Genomic DNA, 19,234 nt, shown 5'->3' on the forward strand with positions numbered 1-19,234 from the left:
CCCTTTTTTCCTTTTTTTTTCCTCCTCTGGGCCAGCTTTAGCTCTGGCTCTAGCTCTGAGGCTTCCGCTGCTGGTTTGTTTGCCGTTCTATAATCGAAACAATGTATAACTTCAGCTCTGAGATCCCAGCCGGCTATATTTGTTAGAATGTTTCAAACTGCCAGCTCAGAGTCCGGCAAGTCAGGCGGGGAATGTTGGAGTCTGTAGTCACTGGAGCAAGCAAGCCTCATGTTCGCTTCCAGCTGCCTGGCTGCCGGCCGCCATCTTGGCTGACAGTTAATTTGCATAAGGATACGCTGATTAGCCAATCGGAAGGGTAGCGGACGTACGCCAATTACCATTTTTTCTCTTTTATTAGTGTAGACTAGAAGCCCGGTGCACACAATTCGTGCATGGAGGGGGGGTTCCCTCAGCCCAGCCTACACCCTCTCCAATTGGGGACTCTTTGAGGGATGTCTGACTGCCAGTTTAGGCCTGACCCACAATCTGGGACCACTGGCTCCTAACTGCTCACCTGCCTGCCTGCCTGATTGCCCCTAACTGTCCTCCCCTGCTGGCCTGGTTGCCCCTAACTGCCTCTGCCTGCTGCCTGATCACCCCTAACTGCCTGATCTCGCCACCAATGGCCCTCCCCTGCAGGCCTGATCTCGCCCCCCACTGCTCTCCTCTGCTGGCCAATTTGGTTCTGATTGGTCGGTTTCTATGCCAGTCAGCGTCAAAAGCTCCGCCTGCTAGGCAGCCATTGGCTCCCCACAGCACCCAGATTTGGTTCTGATTGGTCAGTCACTATGCCAGTCAGCATCTCTGGGCCTATCTCCGGGCCTGATCAGAAAGGCAGGGCTGAACAGCAGCCCCCATGGAGGCTGGGAGAGAAAGAAAGGCCCAGCTGCTGAAGAAGCCTGGAAAGAAAGAGGGAGAGAAAGAGAGGCAAGTACTGATCAACAGCTGCCACTGAGGCTGCAGATAAGACCCTGCCTCTCCCTCTGAGTCTCATTTCCCTGGGCAGTCAGTGCTGGGTCACCACAGCAACCCAGCACTGACTGAAGGACTTCCAGGTTGGTCAGCCTTCGGTCATGATCAGTCATTACGACCCTGGGCTTTTATATATTAGGGTTATTGTATTGTTTTCCATACAAACAATTATAAACCTACCTTTAAACACCCCTGTACTATATTTTTATGAAAAATAAGTTTAGTTTTCAAAAGAAAAAAATAGTAAGAAGAGTATCATTATTTTACATTTTAGTACATTTTTTATCTGGTTTATAGAAGATAGGTCGATTCTCACATTTGCTTCTTCATTTATCTGTTGGGATCTTGTTTTGGGTGAAGTAAATGAAGCTGTACACAGGCACACAATTGGAATGTGGAGGAATATTTTAATAATCTTTTCATATAATTGTGGACATTCATTGACAACCCAACCCACCAAAACTCAAGACAATCGGGAGTGTCTTTTTTGTTGTTGGTTGTGTTTTTTTTTCACTTCTCCAGTCAAGAAAAAGAAGACTTTATTGAGGCCCCAGTGCCACGGGGTTCAGGAAGAAGGCTGCCCTGTGGGCCTGAGGAGGTGGTAGAGGGGCCTTATTTACCCTTCTCCTCAAGTTGTTGGTGTGGCCGCACTTCTTGTGGCAATAGATTGTGCAGGGGTGCAGGTGGCCGCAAAACTTGAGGCAGATTGTCTTGTTGCAGTTGTACTTCTGCGCAAGTTGGCAGAGGGAGAGGTCAATGAGGCCACCCTGCGGAGGAAGCACCAAGTGAAGGGTGGACTCTTTCTGAATATTGTAGTTTGAGAGAGTGCAGCCATCCTCCAGCTGTTTGCCCACAAAATCCCTGTCTTGGACTTCAGCTTTGACATTCTCAATGGTGTCACTGGGCTCGACCTTGAGGGTGATGGTCTTGCCAGTCAGGGTCTTCACAAAGATCTGCATCTCTGTGTCTGCTGGGGAGGTTGCTCTGCCTTCTTGAAGAGAGAGAGCCAATTAGAAGTTTCTTAGTTATAATGTAGAATCTGAAGTTACACAGTGAACTTTTGTACCATGTTACCTCAAAATCCATTGGTCTTTCTTTTACTTTGAATGGAACTTTTTTTGTAACATCACACAGAGGTCACAAAAATATGTGGGTCTTCCAAATGTGGGCTCATTTTGTTATACAAGATTTAAAAAATCACATTTGTAAACACCACCATTGATTTAATTGAAAAGTCTTTAAGGATTGAAAAGCTCTTGTTAGCAACACATAACATCTTTGAGGTGATACATTTGCTTTGTTATCTTTGAAAACATATTAGCCCAGTTCTTAATGCTGAATAACCATAGTTTGTCTGCCAGTGTTTCTATTAACTGTGGAAAAACACACAGAAATGACTCAGCTAGTTCAGGTTGCAACTCAAGCACTCACACAAGTGCTTTTTCTTGATATGCATAGCTTGATATACAGCGTAAGGACTTTTATGTTACACCTCATTTTGCCTCACACAATTTAAAAAAGATGTGTGCTCAAGGGTGCAATTTAATACATTTAATAATGTGCATGCTTCATCAAGGATCTTCCTAAGTGGACTTGGCCTTTTTTGCTGCCACCACCTTGATTAGTGCTAAGGCAGTGGGCACTCTCACCCACTGATGCTCTTGCACCAACACAGAAAACAAGCAAGTGCTTCAGTATTGTCATAAAAGGTTTGACCTTGCCAACCTGGGCACCCGAAAGAGTCTTGGGGACCTGTAAGAGGATGGTGGACCCCACTGTGAGAAGTGCTGTCCTCAGGCATGTTCCTTAATCTCTCTAAAGCAAGAGTAAAGCAGTTTTGAGAATTAAACGAAGTATTATCTAACAAGAAATAATGCACGCACAGCATGTAGTAGAGTGCCTGGCGTATAACAAGTGTTTATTAAATTTAGCTGTTGCTTTTCAACTGCTGATATTGTGAGGGTACATCATTTGTAACAGTAGTAATGATAATAATACTCCATTTTTCTCCACAAACTCCTTCCTCTGGCAGATCTCCATTTCAGTTAACTGCTCCATCTGGCTCTCTGCGGCCATCCTCTGCGCTGCGGTCTACGTGCTGGCTCCCTCACAAGCACTATTGATCTGGCCTCTGCGGAGCCTTCAGAGACATTCCTTCCCTGTACTCCTGTTGCTACTACCACCTCAAAGAGCCTGATTTTGTGGAAACACTGCTGTTAATGGCAGCTCTGGCTATTGGTATTTGACCTACCTGAGACTCAGTTTACTCATCGGGAACCAGAACAGTCTCTGTCTCTCTGTCTCTCTCTTTGTGAGGGTTAAATGAAATGGTATATTTGATAGTAACAGGCAGAGTGCCCAGCTATCGCATGTGTACAGCAAGTTTCCCTTTCTTTCTCCTTTTCTCATGGTTTTGTTTTGAAAAGTCTTCCTTCTTTTCCTTCCCCTCTCCAATATATCCAGAACATTACCACTGAATTAATTTTCTCACAGCATAACGTTTTCATTTAATCAATACCAACACCCATGAATGGGGTATTCATTCTCGCTGGCTCTCTGATAAGGTTGCAGACTCAGTCTCGCAGTGGAGAATGTTGACACATCTTTCCCATCTCTCCACTGCTGCACTCAGCAGATGGTCAATCTTCTCAGCATGGCATTCAAAGTCCTCCCTGAAGCGGCCAGACCATGCCAAACCGAACTCATCAGCCTCTAAACTCACAGCTCCCCTGACTTCCATGTCCCTGCCCGCCCTGCTCCCTCCGCTGCATGCCCTTCTCCCCTTCTCCAACTGATGACTGCCGATCTGTTCTTTAACCCTCAGTTCAACTGCCTCATGTGTGTGAGGCCTTCTCCTGTCCCCAAGAGGGTGTGCTGCGCTTGTCAAATTTCCTTCAGGTGCTTCTGAGGGCACTTGCTGTGTTCTACATGCACTCATGGCTCTTTAGGTATATCTACTAGAGCAGTGATGGCGAACCTATAACACGCATGTCAGAGGTGACACGTGAACTCATTTTTTTGGTTGATTTTTCTTTGTTAAATGGCATTTAAATATATAAAATAAATATCAAAAATATAAGTCTTTGTTTTACTATGGTTGCAAATATAAAAAAATTTCTATATGTGACATGGCACCAGAATTAAGTTAGGGTTTTTCAAAATGCTGACACGCCGAGCTCAAAAGGTTCATCATCACTGTACTAGAGTCTGATCAATCCAGGAAAACGCATTTCTCTTCCCATCCTCAGTAGGTCACATGAGGGCCCCACTCCTGAAGTCACTCTGACTTGTTTCTTGATGGATAAATGAAAAAAGTTGACTCATTTTGTTGAGCTTGTGAACCAGAATCTTACATATGAAAGCAGCTGTTGTAAAATGAACAACTATCTATCGGCAACAACACCAAAAACACCAACACTTTCATGTGGGCTGCGGAACATTCACAGCCCATGCCATCTGTTCTTAATAAAAGTCCAATGCTCCTGTGAGTATGCTGGTTAGGAGGGATTCCACAGGAATCTTTACTGAGAACAGGAGGACATGTGATTCTAGAAAGGAGAACAAAATAACCAAGGGGCTACTCTATTTCTGATCAGAAGTTTCTAGGAGATAGCTCATTTTATTTATTTATTTATTTATTTATTTATTTATTTATTTATTTATTGTACAGAAGCCTTTATACCACTCTGTGTCTTTCAAAGAACAGAAAATTGAATGGCAATAGCTTTGCATTTCTGGGCTTATCCTGGGGGCCTGTCAAGATGGCAACCTCTGTTGTATTTATTTCCTGGATCTTGGTTCAGGGGCTGTCAGTAAGAATCCCGTGGTTAAGCCTCTTCTGGCAAAATTTTGGTTGAAAGTCTGCCTTGACAGAATGGGTTTTGCCTATAATTTGTGAACTGCTTGGGAGCACAGTGACATATGCCCCTCTAGGGCAGTGGACAGACCTCCTTTTTTATGCATCAGAGCCTTCTTCCTAAGCTCCTGCTGCCAAGGAGGCTGAGCCACTGGATCTACTCTGATGAAGGTTTTTGCTGGGTCTTTCTTCCTCTCGTTCTTCTACCATAGGGGGCAAAGGTTCTCTTGTTTCCCTAAAGGTTATAGCATCAGGGACAGTGACTAGTTGCTTTCCCATTACCAGGAGTGCACTGATTCTGGCAGTGTGGGACATGGTTAGCAACTGGTTAAATAGATCTGATGATCAAAATTATTTTATGCCTTTGAGACCCTAATTCAGACATTAGAATCTCTTGTCAGACCATTGGCCTGATTTTAAGTTTGGAAAATAATCACTAAGGCCACTCCTGTGTGTGTGTGTGTGTGTGTGTGTGTGTGTGTGAGAGAGAGAGAGAGAGAGAGAGAGAGAGAGAGAGAGAGAGAAAGAGAGAGAGAGGAGAAGGGCCCCTTGAAGCCATGTGAGGGCCACTGAGGGTGCCCAGGAGGCCTCTTCCAAGTTACTGGGAGAGGCATCAGGCTAGAAAGGGCCCGGTAAGACACCTGTGCCACCTTATCCCACTCCCTTCCTTCCCCCACTCCTTTGGGTTGACTTGCGTCCTGCAGGCCATACCTCTGCCTGGGATGTCTTTCCTTTCTTTCTGAACCCAGGACCCGCCTATTTCTCCTTTAAGACCATATAATAGTTACTTCCCCCTTTCTGACCAGTTCCCAGGGCCCTGACAGACCTCGTCTTTCCTCTGTAGTTTCCATCTATCTGTACTGTAGCATTCATCACTTGGCAGTAAAATTACTTTTTTGTTGCCTCCCTAATGAGACTGCACGTTTCATGCTTCCTGGTATTTTCCCGAGAGCCTGGCAATGGGCATGCTAGCAAGAGAGCGTTCACTATGGGTTGAATGAGTGAATGGAGTCCAGACTTTGGTCCTGCAGGGATTGGGCCTAAACTGGCAGTTAGACTTCCCCTGAGGAGTCCCAGATTGAAGAGGGTGCAGGCTGGGCTGAGGGACAAACCCCCAGTGCACGAATTTTGTGCACTGGGTCTCTAGTAGTAACTATAAGATCACAACCATCTGTTTAGAACTTGTTTATGGGATTATTTCACTATCTATGGTTTTATGCATATGTCTTCATGTTCTCCTTTAGTATTTAGAAAATTCTTTTGAAAATGACCAGTGTCTTAATCATGTGACTCCTTGCTTCATGCCTGTGCAGGGCAAGGGCATTCTTTCCAGGGCCAGCATGAGGGTGGGTGAACTCCAGGACAACAGAGCTATGGCCTGCTCTTTCTTCATAACATAATCTTAGAGTACATAAGGTAGTTATTTGTCTTTTTTTTTTTTTGCTAATGGAAGTTGTCCCCTTGTAGTTGGTATTCCCGGTAGTAACAGCAGCACCAAGGCAATCAAGGCCTTTCCATGCATCTGTAATGTCCTCATGAGCACGTTTTGTTCCAGGGAACTCTCGACTTGTAATGGGGAAAGAGAACTCCCAGCAAGTCCATTTATCATAGGACTGCAGTAAGTGAAAGGTAATCTTTTTTAAAATGTGAGTTATGGTGCTCTGTGATGTGCCATTTATCCATGTCTGTGTGGAAAGGAAGAATGCAGGCGAGTTTATTACTTACATAGACTGTGCTCTCCCTTGTGTTTAGAGCCCCACTCCTTGCACAGCACACAGTGACACTCTGACATGACAAATTTTGATGAAAACATTAAGCAGCCCAGAGTTGCTTGTTACCAAAAGTGGAATTGGTATTTGAACACATACTTGGCAAGCAAGCTATTTAATTATTAGGCTTCTATGTCTATTTAGACCCACCTTACTTTCATGTTTAATATCTAATGTGAGACATATTTTCTTGGAAGAAAGCTGAACAGCTTCAGAAATTGTACACCTTCTAGAACTCTTAACCAGGAAGGTAAATTTTAAAAGAAGGAAAAAGGGGATCAACCATAAATTTGAAAGGACTCAATAAGAAAATGAAAGGAAGGGTTCTTACATTTCTTTTCCCTCCCTTAAAAATGGTATTGATGTGTAGCCACAAACCTTGGCTGAATGGAACAAAATGGCACTATTTGCACTCACACAAAATGGGTAATATGCACAACATTTAGCTCCTACTGTTAAGAAGTCAATATAAATCAGAAAGAGAAAACCAATTGTCTCCAGACTTCCTCTTTTTAAAAAACTTGCAGCAGCTTTTGCATGGACAAATGACAAGGGTGTCCTAATGTACTTGAGGTCATATTCCTACCAGCATTCAAGTTTATAGGGCTCATGACAACAAACATTTATTCAGCACCTCTTCTCTACCTTCCCACATCTCACATGTATTCTAGGGCCTAGTACTGCTCTTCCTTTGATGTTTAGCAACTGGGTGAGTGTTACAAGTCCACCTGGAAGATACTGGTGTTTACCGACTACTTAGCATAGTCCCAGGTACATAGTAGGCATCCAAAACATAACCAAGTGTGAAGGGAAACAGGGATAGGACCTTCAGGAAGTCGTGGTTCTAAACTCAGGTAGGCGGTGAGCACTTGGTCCTATCAACTTGCTAAGACATAAATGAGTCAAGGCTTGGAGGAGGCACAGCGGTGCAGAACCATGAGAGGGGTTTGCAGTCCTCCCTTTGTAATTGCTGTCCTCTTCAGTCCACCACACAACCTAAGGGGCACCATCACTGCCAGGACTGCCATTCTTCCTAGCGGGAGGGAGCCCCTGGCCAGTCCCACCGTTTCCGCTGTCAACTGACTTCTGGGTATTACACAATTAATTTTTATCAGACGTTTTGAATTCCTTCCTTCCATCTGCATTATGGTGAATGCTTAAAATTACATTTATATGAAATTACATTTACACAAACTTCTATTAAAAGCCAGATTTCAGGCCTAAGCTACTGGCCAAATCCATTAAAAATGGATATTAAGTTGGGGCAGCGTGACTCAGTGGTTGAGGGTGGACCTATGAACCAGGAGGTCACAGTTCTATTCTGGTCAGGCTCGATCCCCAGTAGGGGGCGTGCAGGAGGCGGCAGATCAATGATTCTTATTGTTGATGTCTCTCTCCCTCTCTCTCTCTCTCCCTTCCTCTCCGAAATCAATAAAAATATATATTTTTAGAAAAGGATATTAAGTAAATTAGTTGAGCTGATTAAAAACACCTTCATCAAAGTAGAACACTGGTGCCAACAATAGCGAAGAGTTGAATTACTGTTTTGAAATAGCAGGTGGTACAATAATAGGGAGGAAAAGTGACTCCCCCGCATCACTTTGGGGGAGGGGGGGTCAGATGGGGAACTATTGATGTATTGCTGGAGATCCAGGAAAAAGAGCTGACGGAATGAGGGTAGAGGATGGGGCTTCGGTAAGGGAGAGGGAGGGAGGCGGGAGCCCAGGTCAGATGCCTGGAAGGAAGGTGCTGAAGGGCCACCTCTGCTCAGGAAGGGCCAGGCCGGCGCTCCCGCTGCCGGCCGCCAGAGGGCGCGGGCGGAACAGGCGGAGGAGGAGGAGGGGGGCGCGCGCTGAAAAAGGGTCAGCCGGTCTGCAAGGGCGGCGGCGGCGCAGCTCCGCTCCCCGCGCGTCTTCGTCCCCGCGTCCAAGCAGGGCGCGCAGCCCCGCTGCCCGGATGCGGCCGCCCGCCCGCCGCTGCGCGCTCCTGGCACGGCTTTGGCTCCTCACCTGCTCGCTGGGTAAGTAGCGGGCGGCCGGGCGTGCACAGGCGGGGCGCGGGCTTTCCGAGCGCCGAGGGCAGCGCCGGCGATCAGCCCCGAAGCCCAGTGTCGGAGGCCGTCGTCTGGCCCCCCCGCCGCAGCGCCCCCTCGCGGTGCCCGGTGGACTCGGCTCGGGAACACGCCGCCCTGGCCCCTCTCGGCTGCCCGGTTCCTGCCGTGGCCGGTCCGTCTTGCGTCTTCCGCCTCCTCCGCCCGGAGCTGGCCGCCGGCCGAGCTGCAAGCGCGAGGCGTCACTCCCACAGGAAGCGCGAGTAGCTGTGCGACTGCAAGAAACTTTGGAAGGAGGGACGCGGGCCCGCACACCCCGTGCGCTGCCCTTCCGGTGCTCCCCGCACCTCCCCGCGTCTCCCCGAATCTCTTCGCGCGCCCCTTACCTCTCTGCCCTTCCTGCCCGCACCGGCCGCACCACCCGCGGGGCTGAGAGGCGGCGCCCGTGTGCCCACCGACCCCTCTGGAGCTCACTGCGTGGGCCGACGGACATGCCCTGGCCCCCGAGGCTACGATGCCAACTTAGCACGGGTCCCTCCCACCCCCAGATTCCTTGACGGGGGAAGACGGGTACCCCCGGCCTCAGCATGGGCGGTCCTGGCACGCGGGAGGCCCAGCGGAGCCCCCTCCCCCCAATCTTGGGTCTTTATTGGGGAAAAGTAGAGAACTCTACTGGAAACAATGCCGGTCAGACCTGCTGCTGTAAGGCCCCCTCCCATTTTCCTTCCATCCTCACAAGAACTAGTTCTCCCCTTTATTATAAAATTATGTTGATAAAAGTTTTTCTTTTAAAATAATTGTAATTAACTTTCATGTGAGATTTGTTCAAGTTTGAAAGCTTGTGGAAACATGATTCTCTTTTCAGTGTTCTCAGGGTTATTGTCGTCTAACTCAGACTTTTGTGTGTCCAGCCTAAGAGGCAGTAATTTCTAGAAATGGCAGAATGGTGCAATTTAGGAAAAGATGTCGTGGTGTTTGTTGCACGTCGCTGTTTGGTGGCCCACCTATAGGAACTTTTTCTGCCCTGTTTTGTTTGGATTTAAGCTCTCTGAATAAGGACCTTATTTTCCTACCCCTGGCATTTCTATAGGTGCTCACTGTGGGAAAATTGAGTGGGATCAATTGGTAATAAATTGGCCACACGCATGATTTAGTAAGTAACAGTGTAATTAAAAATGTGCGGGCACCTTGGGCAGATAAGGCTGTGAGGGACAGTTGGGAGCCACAAAGATCTGCTTTAGCGGAAGGAAGTGCACTGTTGGGGCAGCCCTGGGAGAAGGGAGGCTGGAAGGGAGTGGACTAGGTGACTGCTAGCTGCATTAGTTGGCCTGCTGCCTGGAAGTTTTGCACCTAACCAAAGCTGGTGGGTGGTAGCTGAAATTAAGATTCTATTTATAGCCCTGCACTTTATAGTGCTGTCCTGGGAATATAAGGTTTGTACATAATACAGTCAACATATGGGCTGAAAGGCACATTAGTATTGCTATGTGTACCGATTTTTATTGCCCTTGAGGGGATATCTGCACTGTCCAAAGTTGGTACTATGTGAAAGGACATTCGGAATGAACTAAAATGTCAACACAATTTGAGAGATGTCTATTCGCATTGTGAAGCTGTCAGATAAGCACAATAAATAAGATAGTATCTATGAAAAGTTCCCTGAGAACTGGCTTTGTGAACTGGCTTTCATGGATTGGTGCAGACAGGAAGCTGTATTCTTGGAGATCTGAAATAAATCATGAATTCATTTTATTGAACTCTGCTAGGGCAGGTTGAGGGGCACTCTACAAATCTTGAAATAAAGATTCTTGGAATCTAGCTGAAACAGAGTTCTGAGGCATTTGGGCACTCCGGATTGTGTTTAAAAATACCTAAACATTCCCTTATAAGGTTGGCCTGACTGAATATAGTTTATTTTCCCCACAAAGTATAGCATATTCATTAGAGAAAAATCCATATAGAAAATTTATTTTAAACACTTATACCGAAAAAAATTCACTACAATTTCAGTTCTATAATCAGAGATTTATTCATGCTTTTAGGTCAGCCACTGTGTGATTTCTTGTGGTTGTTCTATAAAATGAGAGCCATAGACTAGATAAAATACTGAAACTTTGCCTGGCTGGTGTGTCCTGCCAGGGCACATGCACAGGTTGCAGTCTCACTTCCCAGTAGGGGGCATGCAGGAGGCAACAGATCGATGATGTTCCTCTCATCGATGTTTCTGTCTCTCTATCCCTCTCCCTTCCTCTCTCTAGTAATCAATAAAAAAACAACACTGGAATGCATGTAAATAGAGGAAAGGCCATGGGAGGACACAGCAAGAAGATGGTCATCTACAAGCCAAGGAGAGAGGTCTCAGTAGAAACCAGCCCTGCTGACACCTTGATCTTGGACTTACAGCCTCCAGAAATATGAAGAAATAAATTTCTGTTGTTTAAGTCAACCAGTCAATGGTTTCTGTATGGCAGCCCTAGAAGAGTAATAATACAGTGGGCAAGGGGAAGGGTGGAGGAATGCTGATGGTGGTGGCAGTGTGTCCAGTATTTTCTCAGTGGCCCTTGCAAATATGGGTAGCCAGAGAGTTCTCTGTAGAGATTTTGGGGGTGGGTCTTGGTAAAGCTTATTAAAGGTGGCTGACCCAGCTGGATGCAGGCCATTTTCACCATTGTTTCATTCTTCTTCCCATTTCCTATTATGTGAATTTGATGGCTGGAGCTATGGTGGCCTTCTTGTGACCATGAGGTGACTTTGACGGAAGCCAGTGGTAAGTATGGTAGAGCAGAAAGGATAGCGACCACCTGGGTGCCAGATGGATGTGGAGCACCATGCTAGTAGCCCTGTGTCACCTATTACCAGACTTGTATTGCCTGAGATTACAAATAAACCTCTGTCTTATTTAAGCACCAATTGTCTGGGTTGTCTATTAATCCTAATTGGTCCTTCTGTGTACCAATTAATTTTAACATTGTTACAATGTTAAAATAATAGATATTCAGTTTTATCTTTCTTATCTCTGTTTCTGCTCTGTATGGGTCAAGATTGTATGTCTTAGTACCTGCCAAAATTAAGGATAATTTTTATTCTGAGCCAGATCTTGCTCAGGTTCTTTTTACTGCAGTGAGTCAGACATTTAGAACACCAAGAGTCAGACCTGACTCTGGGTTTTTTTGCGTTTAAAAATTTTTGATTTTTAAGACCTTTTATTTCTAAGGGAATACACAGGCATTACTGGCACAGAGTTTAACAATCTGGATGAATTTGTTGTCCGGATAGTCTAAGCCCCCCAGGTTGGCATGGCCCCCTTGGTCATGAATTTGACCCAAGGGAGTTTGCTTATAGCCAATACTCAAGCTCTTTGGGTCTGGGGGCAGTGGGATGGGAGGTGGAAAGAGCCTCTTTCAAATGGGGGTGGAATGGGGAGGAGATGTTGAGACCTTTTGTTATCTTCCTTTCTGGCAAATGTGTGGGCCTACAACTTGAGCAAGTCCCTATAATTGACCTCATTCAGATCACAAAGGGCTGAGTTTATAATTTCTCATTAGAAACATATAAAGCAAGCATAATATCTAGGCACAAAGGGATTACTTATGGGGAATTTGCAAATGTTACATGTTTTGCCTCCTTGTAGCATTAAGTGTGATCCATCTTTGGTGTTGCACAGATTCTTGCTTAAGAACAATATACAGGAGTGTTAATTCCATCTCTCCCAATAGAAAGGAAAAGTTATGGTGAGTGTTGGGATTCATCAGACCCATTATTGATCCAGAGGCTTCTTTAATACCCTATTTCAAAGCTCCGTTCACTAAGCCCTCTCAAAGAAACCCGATTCAGTGTAGGTGCTGATTTGGACTACTAAAGGTTAACCATTTAAAAGTGGTTAAAATAGTAGGAAAAACCGTACTCAAAGTTTCTTCCATTTATTCAAAAAAGGGTTGAATATCTACTATGTATCAAGGATTGGGGGATATTGCAGAAAGAAGACATCTAGTTTCTCTCCAGCCTCATGGAGCTTGGAGTCTTGAAGGGAAGGTAACATTAAGTACTAACTACACGGGAAACTACGTAATTGCAGCTGTACTTGGTGCTGTGGCAGGAGTTCATTCAGGGAGCTGTGTGGCTTTAGCAGGAAGTCTACATACAGCAGTGGTTCTCAACGGGGTGATCTCAGGGACGGCGATGGTGAGGGTGTTCCCGGAATGTTTGTCCTGGCCTAGAGACTTTGGGGCTATCATGGGTGGTTTGTCAAGGAGTCCTACTGGCATCTGGAGTCAGTGGTGTTGTTGAACATTGCAATGCAGAGGACAACCTCCCTCAAAGAATCAGCTATCTGGTCCGAAGTGTCAGTAGTGCCATTGAGAAACCTTGGAGGAGGGGCTCAAGAAAGGCTTCCTAGAGGAAGGGACATCAGAACTGAAGGGGAAGCAGAAGTCGGTGGAGGGAGGAAGGGAGCAGGTCTGGTAGGGGGGAGAGCTTGGTGCTGGAGGAATGGAGTGAGAAGGGACTTGTCCGGAGAGGCTGAGAGAGGGGCTGGGAAGACCAGTAGGGGCCTGGTTATGCAGGCTGAGCATTTTGGACTGTGTCCCTAGCCTAGAGCAAAGGGAAGCTGCTGAAGGGCTGTCATAGGCAGTGAGACATTTGACTTCCCTTGTAAGAAGTTCCTCTGGTTGGCCTGTAGAACAGGGATTAGAGGGGGCTGATGTGGATGTGGAGAACCAATGAGGAGGTTGCTAGACTCAGCTACATGAGAGATGATTAAGAATCGCTAAGATACAGTGATTGATAGGTGCAGCGGGTACAGGGACAGCCACCGACAGAAAGAGTGGGGTTAGGGAGGAGTCAGAGGTTTCTGTCCTGAGCTGTAGGCAGAGAGGGGTGCTGTTTACTGGTATGGGCACTCGTGGAGAAGGACTGGATTAAAAAAATAAATTTATTATAGTTAATGTATAAATAAAATTTATCACTTTAATCACAGTAAGTTATAGTTTTTTTGTCATTACTCAGACGTTTTTCTAACATTTACTTTTAGGGGTGGTGAGGATGATGAGCTCAGCTTGGACAAGTTGAGGGTGTGTGTGAGATGTTCAGGTACCATGTCAGATGGGCAGTTAGATCTGTGGATCTGGAACTCAGAGAAGAGGTCGGCTGGAGAGAGATGATTTGGGGGCAATTTGAATAGATTTTTTTTAAAGAGGAGAGCCTTGATTGAGAAGTCGATTTATTTAAGCCTTTATTCAAAATGTATGTGCACCAAAAGATTTGGTAGAAGCTGGGGAGGAAAGTCTTTATCTCTATGATGTAAAACTACAGGTTTAGGGGGGAAAAAAAGTGCATAAAAGTATCATCAAATAAGTTTTGAGTGTATTCAAGTGTAGCAGTGCCATTTCCCCCTAGGGCTGTGACTTATTTTTGCTCCTAAAAGAATATTTTATGATCTGAAAAGGTGTTATGATTTAGTTTACATCATTGCTTCCTGTGAGGAACTCTAGGCTCTTTACACATCACGTTTCATTTATCTTCTCGAGATCCTGAGGGTATTGACGCAGGAGCTTGCTTTTTCATTTATGAAATGAAGGGAGGAAAGGCAGGTAAGGAAAAATGGCCAGGGCTTGTTGTGAAAATACCTCCAGTCATTTCCCTTAGGGGCCTGCCCAACTGTTCATCCCAATGTGTGTCAACCTTTCGCACACACAAGAATCACCTCAGTGTCCTAAAGAGTCCCCTTCAGGATTCCCTGTTAAAATACAGATTCCTGGGTTCCAGATCTTTCTGATTCAAAATATCTGAAATGAGGCCTGTGGATTTGCATTTCCAGCAGGGCCCCAGGTGAATTGTATATGCTGGCAGGTGCAGGAACCCTGCCTGGGCACCTAGGCCCAGTTATGTAAACTAGATGACTGCTAGTGGCTTTGTCTTAAAAGATACTAGGGGCTGTTTCCGGAGACAGCAACGTATGGTATCGAGGCTCAATACTCAGCAGTCAGGCATTTTGCCTGCTGGGGAAACAAAACCAAAACCCTCCGAATTCAAACTAAGAAGTTTTTCTCTGGTTCCAGCATTGTTTGGCAGATTTTCAAGTGCTTCTGGAGGGAATATCATGTGTGGGTCATAAGTCTCCAAAACTAGGGAGTGGGTTGTTACAGCAAAGATTTTTGGACACCAGACAGGTAAGTTCCTACAGGCATTAGAATGTCATAGACTGTGGGTGCTGTGGAGTCAGTGGTCCTGATGGGTGTATTTAAAACCTACTTTTTGTATGTCAAAAATAAGATAACCAACATTGAAGCATAGATGTGTTTCTATAAGTTAGCTGACAGTTAATGGTTCAATAATATTCCTGCAATGTGAAGGAATTATACAAAGTGCTGATGTCCTGTGTATTGCTCTTTGCTCTTTTGGACCTCCTTTGTGTGTTCTGGAGCAGGTTGTGTGACCTGGGACTCCTCTGCCCCTTACCTGTAACTCAGCTTGTTTTGAATCTCCCCTAAAACTCTGTTTGAGTTGGAATTTTATTCTTTTTATATCCTGAGTGGCACATGGGTTCTTATATCATTTGTTTAAATGAGATATGATTCAAAGAAGCAAATGAACTTTTTCTTTCTAAAATATATGGTTATTTCCTACTTATTTTCTTCCTATTTCCTGTCCTTCCTGTAAATATGTTTGCCCTATGGCATATAGACTCTGTTGATCCTGGCAAACTCTGTCACCAAGTGATTTTTTCCCCTCTGACTTCTTCCATAAAACAGGAGATGTGTTTCAAGTTGGGGTAGGTAGTGGGCTCAGAAGATGATGGATGTCGTGTCTGTATGCTCTCTGCCATCCTTGGGTGGGAGCCACGCCTCCTCGCATTCCTTCTCTGAAAAGGCTGAATCACTGCAAGTGTGGTAGAACCCATGGAATGGGCAAAGGGGTGTCCTGACCCTAAATGTTGTCCAGTTCTCTACTTGCCCTGGTAGCAGAATTGTGCTGGCATCACCCCCAATCCAACATATCCCTTTTCCTAAGAGTTTGCTGTTGGCACCTGAGCAAAAGGCTCAGTGGCTTTTTCCATAGGACAGATCCTGTCCTGAACTTGAGCAGGTAATAACCTATTTCATTCTTGTTTGACCCCCCTACCCCCCATCCCTTTACAGAAAGGGAGGCAGAGGCTTCGAGAGGCCCAGTAACTGGTCCCATGTTGCTTAGCTATTAAGCAGCAGAACCTGGATTGGATTCCAGGTGGCATGAGTCTAGATCAGTAATGGCGAACCTATGACACGCGTGTCAGAGGTGACAAGCAAACTCATTTTTTTGGTTGATTATTCTTTGTTAAATGACATTTAAATATATAAAATAAATATCAAAAATATAAGTCTTTGTTTTACTATGGTTGCAAATATCAAAAAATTTCTATATGTGACATGGCACCAGAGTTAAGTTAGGGTTTTTCAAAATGCTGACACGCCGAGCTCAAAAGGTTCGCCATCACTGGTCTAGACTCTGTGTCTCTGACCAGTGACCTCATGGTACAGCAGGCCTGGAGCCAAAGGCCTGTACATAGGAATCACCTGTGCTCACATCTCTCTCATCATCCTTGTGGATCCTCTTTGCCCCACCCATATCCACTGCTAGGATCTTGTCTCTAAGCCTGTCCATTCTGCTTCTGTAGTATCCCCAACACTTGCTCTTGCTCACAATCCTACTGTGCCCAGGCACTGCCTCACTTTAAGTCAGTCCCTTATCTCTCATTGCCTGGCTCAATTAGCTTCCCAGATGATGTATTTGTGTCTTTTTATGTCCTCCCCATAGCCCACCCACACACCACTCCTAGAAAGCTGTCTAAGGCACACATTTCAACACAGCACTTGCCTTCTTAAAAAGCTTTTGTGGCGCTCAGAATGCAACCAGACTCCCCAACACCAATCCCTTTCGTGACATGGCCCCTGCCATCTCCAGCCTCATCTCTTCCAGGCCCAGCCACTCCCTCCCCTCAGGTGTCCATGCTCTGGAAACACTGGACTGTTGGCAGTACTTTGTGTGCAGAAGCTTGTTTCCAGGCCTCCTTGCTCTTGTCCTTGAAGTCTCTGTGTCCTGGACGTTACTTTCTTAAGTCCTGAGCTTCCCAGTCTAGAAGCCTCTTTTACCTCTGCCCCCTGCTTGGGTGAGGTGCCCTCTGTCCACCCCCAGGTGCTTCCTACGCTTCCATCAGGACAACTGCCATCAGAGCCACACTTCTGTGCTTGGCACTGATGGAAGGACTTGTCTCCTGTTAAACCACGAGCTCCCTGGAGAGATGCTCATCCCTCCTCTTCTCCACTCCCAGCATCATGTGTGGCTTAGAATGCCTACACGGCCACGTTTGAATTTTCTGTTGAACAGTTGAAAATATAAATTCATAATGATAATGGTAATAGCTGCTGTCACCCAGAGCACTTTGCAAGTGCCAGGCCCTGTTCCAGGAACAGTACACATGTTAACCATGTGATCCTCAGCCACTGCCTGCAGTGGTTCTGTCCCCAGCCCATGGAGCGTGACAGGTGCTCCATCCTGTGCTCAGGCATGGATGGATGGAGCTGCTACCCAGTACGCCCACAAGCTCAGGGACTGGATTTGTCTGAGGATGAAGGAAGGGCAGGTGCTGCCCACTGTGGCTGAGCTAGAGTTTGTTTGTTTCTGCTCCCTCTGCTGCCATGGATTATCTTCAGAGCAGACCCAAATAAATTGGCCGAGGGCTGTGCATCCTGGAGTTTACGGCCCGCTTTGGAAGGCCTCGAATGAAACCTGGAAAGCTCCTGGAAAGGAACTGAGCTATGGGGGTGGAGATGTGCTGAGTGAGATGTTTTGTAAGTAGGTCACAGGAAAGAAAGTAAAGCCCCCAAAGCTGCCTCCCACAGTGTGTGAAGTGTGCAACCCTGAGTGGGGGGGCACCCACTGCCAGCTTCTGGGTGTGCTGTGAGCAGGTCCTGATGGAAGATCCAGGGGCACGTGGTTTTCTTCCTACTCTTGGCTTGTGTGCAGGGCACACCCACACCTAGACACGCCCAGACTGATAGTGTGTTACCATATTCACCACCAGCAGCAAGGCCATAATCACCCGCTGGGCTGGTCATCCATGCCCAGCCATCCTTAACTCACTTGATCCTGGCAGCACCCCAGGAGTTGTTATTTATTTATTTATTTATTTATTTAATTTAATTTGATTTCTGTGATAGATGTTACTTGGAGAGTTTGGGAGGATAGATTGGGGAACAGGAACAAAACACAGCAAGAAGTTAGAGGGACACTCATCTTTCCTGCGTGGGCATGGGGTCCTGTGCTCCCTCCCAGGAACAAGAAAAGATAGTTGATTAGTGTTACAAGAAAAGATAGTTGATTAGTGTTGATTAAATGCAGTGCAATTAATTCCTCTCCAGTTTTCTTAGGGGAGCCCATAAATCTTTGTCCCAGGTTCGTTGTAAGATCTTGATTTATTTCTCAGGATGGGTGTGCTAACACATTTGTTGGCTTGAATTATTTAAGGTTATAACATAAAGGGTCTTACTTCTTTGCCCTGATTTGCACTTTACATATAGTTCCCTGTAGCAATTCACAGAAATTCATGTCAGAAATAGTAAAGGGAAAATTACTTTTAAAGAGCAGTTTGACATATAAGAACATGAGTAACCTTGCAGTATTTCTCCTACTGTACTGTGCCTTCAGGCCAGGCTTTCCAGAATTTTTCCCCCCATTGAATCTGGAAATTTGTGAGAGGCCAAACATCACACACACACACACACACACACACACACACACACACACACGGAGGCCCCAGGGGTTCCCCCTACTTTTTCTCACTTTCCTCATCTATTTGTACGTTTCTCCAGCTGTAGATTTCATTGTAGGAATTCTATAAATGATTCATCATCTTATAAGGCCAGGCTTAATAATGGTATAGTGTACTCTGTCTTCCAAATGCATTTGGTTCCTTGATGAGTTCTTTGTTTTATTTGGATTATGGAAGCAAAGATAAAACCAATTAGTATTTTTTTTCCACATTCATCTAATGGTGATGATTTTGCCATGTGATTTGATCTTATGCCTGAAAGTACTCTGATGTGTTTCTATCAGGGGAAAAGTTCTTAATTTCACAGCAGAATGATGGAGGGAAATGGCAACTTTCATGATTTTTTTTGTTTTCGTTTTTCAGAATATTTAATTGTAGGCCTGTGTATTTTTGGAATGAAAATGTTTGCCCTCTCCTCAGCCTTATTTGAATAAAGGCATGGGGTCTTGAGTATGACAGGCAGGATTTGTGGAATCCATTTGATTTATCAGGAATAGCTTTTCTTTATGTAATTCCTAATTGAAACAGTAATGTCATCAAACAGTATTAGCTGCTTATTTTTGAAAGGTGATGTATTAGTCATTTTCAGAACTAGTACCACCAAATACAGTTACTTTTTGTTCAGTAGAGTCTACATTCTAAAGGGCTTCTGTGTTGACATAGCCACCTGACCCTGCAAACAGTGACATAAGACTCAGTGCTGGTTATTAGATGGCGAGTCACTGTTCAGTTGATATTATTTTTCTTATAGAAGAGTAAACTCCAGCCCAGAGAGCTCTTTG

At 45.4% G+C, this 19,234-nt stretch overlaps 1 pseudogene; it reads right to left on the reverse strand.

The window, feature by feature from the left end:
* Positions 1 to 1,456: 1,456 nt before the first annotated feature.
* LOC102423048 lies at positions 1,457 to 8,938 on the reverse strand (annotated as a pseudogene).
* Positions 8,939 to 19,234: the final 10,296 nt, after the last annotated feature.

Source organism: Myotis lucifugus, unplaced genomic scaffold, assembly GCF_000147115.1.
Source record: "Myotis lucifugus unplaced genomic scaffold, Myoluc2.0 scaffold_19, whole genome shotgun sequence".
NCBI lineage: Eukaryota > Metazoa > Chordata > Mammalia > Chiroptera > Vespertilionidae > Myotis > Myotis lucifugus.